Raw genomic sequence first — 2,036 nt, forward strand, 5'->3', positions numbered from 1 at the left:
GAGCTAAAAAATAGGAAGAAGAAAAAAAGCGTACCAAAAAGGTGCAGAGAGTGAACCAAATCACGTATATTTTGGATGGGAATAAAACTGGGCAGGAGAGATTAGCATACGAGCTTTTGCTTGAAACTGTTTTTTAAAAATAACTGTATAGGGGCGCCTGAGTGGCTCGGTCAGTTAAGCGTCCGACTTCGGCTCAGGTCACGATCGCACGGTTCATGAGGTCGAGCCCTGCATCAGGCTCTGTGCTGACAGCGTGGAGCCTGCTTTTGGATTCTGTGTCTCTCTTGCTCTCTGCCCCTCCCCTGCTCATGCTGTGTGTGTGTGTGTGTGTGTGTGTGTGTGTGTGTGTGTGTGTGTCTCAAAGATAAACATTATAAAATAAAAAAAATCGTGCACAAAAACTTTGGGCAATGCTCCTCACTTAATCACAGATACCTTGATGAGGGAAAATGATTAACGTAAAGTCAAGATTTGGTGACTATTCAGCCAATGTCTTTGCGTTGTGAAAATTTATGTGTAACCTTGCCCCATCCAAATAATCCACATGGTGTCCCTGCTCCAATTTTTTCCTCCATCCCTTCTAAAATCAATCTTGTGATCCTAGACCTTAGCCTCTCTGGACTCCTTGGACTCCTTCTATCCTAATGACGACACTGGAAGTGAGGAACCCTAGCTCACTGGGTTACCTTTCAGAATTGATTGTAACACGATGCTTATATAAATAGATAATATAGAAACATGACCTGAACTTTCATGATAGGCAGGTTAGAATTCACTCACTAGGCCTTCCTCCTGTTCTCCTTCCTTCCTTAAATCGTCCCTTTTCCAGTAAGTTGGTAAGACACGTAATGCCTCTATCATTTTCTTAGGTTAGTAGTAGGTCACTACCTCAGTGATGGATTTATGATTAAAGTTCTTTTTGCTCATAATACTTTCTTTTTAAAGACCTTATTTTTAAAAATAAGCTCGTGACCTGAGCTGAAGTCGGACGCTCAACCGACTGAGCCACCCAGGTGCCCCTCTTTTTTTTTTTTTTTTTTAACACACTACTTTCTCTTCTTGAGCAACTTTCGTTCTTTCGAGTGCACCGTATCTCAGCACTTGGTTCCCCTGATCAATTTCCAATGGGCTTTCTTGTTGAACTTGTACCAACTGTACCGGTGGGTCCTTGGGGTTCTTCACATTTCCAATTGCTACAAATACACATGAGGCCACATGAATGCAATTCAAGTAGTCTCAGTCTACCAGATTTCTACTTCATTACAGAGACGTGACACATGGTTAAAAAAAAAAAGTATTGCGGAGAGCTGCGTGGCTGCCTCAGTTGATAGAGCGTAGGACTCTTGATCTCAGGGTTGTATGTTCGAGTTCCACGTTGAATGTAGAGATTACTTAAAAATAAGGTCTTTGGGCGCTTGGGTGGCGCAGTCGGTTAAGCGTCCGACTTCAGCCAGGTCACGATCTCGCGGTCCGTGAGTTCGAGCCCCGCGTCAGGCTCTGGGCTGACAGCTCAGAGCCTGAAGCCTGTTTCAGATTCTGTGTCTCCCTCTCTCTCTCTGCCCCTCCCCCGTTCATTCTCTCTCTCTCTGTCTCAAACATGAATAAACGTTAAAAAAAAAAAAAATTTAAAAAAAAATCTGTCTCAGAAAGGGGCACTGGTGTTCACCCGTGAACACGAGAGGTACTCTTGGCTAACGGCTGTTGTAATGAGTTAAGTGAGGGAAGTGGTTTTGATTATGTGAGGAATTTTTTGAACAAAGAAAATAGGGCATACTTATTTATAACTTGCCAGTAACTGTGAGTTTTATGGCTGTGACTTCTTGTTTGCTGCTAACCAAGTATGTTTTTCTCTGTCTCCTGGTGATCTCTGTCTCCATTCCTGGAGCCCTGTTAACAAAAACTAAACGGTATGTCAGTGAGTTTGTTTATGTTCCAACCCAGAAATGCTTTTAATAAGTTTTTAAAGTGGGGGTTAGTTAAATCCATTTGCTCTTGTCGGACGACGTTTGAAATGAAAAGCTGTTACCGAGATGGAA

This window comes from Neofelis nebulosa, chromosome X (genome assembly GCF_028018385.1).
Source record: "Neofelis nebulosa isolate mNeoNeb1 chromosome X, mNeoNeb1.pri, whole genome shotgun sequence".
In the NCBI taxonomy this organism is placed as follows: domain Eukaryota; kingdom Metazoa; phylum Chordata; class Mammalia; order Carnivora; family Felidae; genus Neofelis; species Neofelis nebulosa.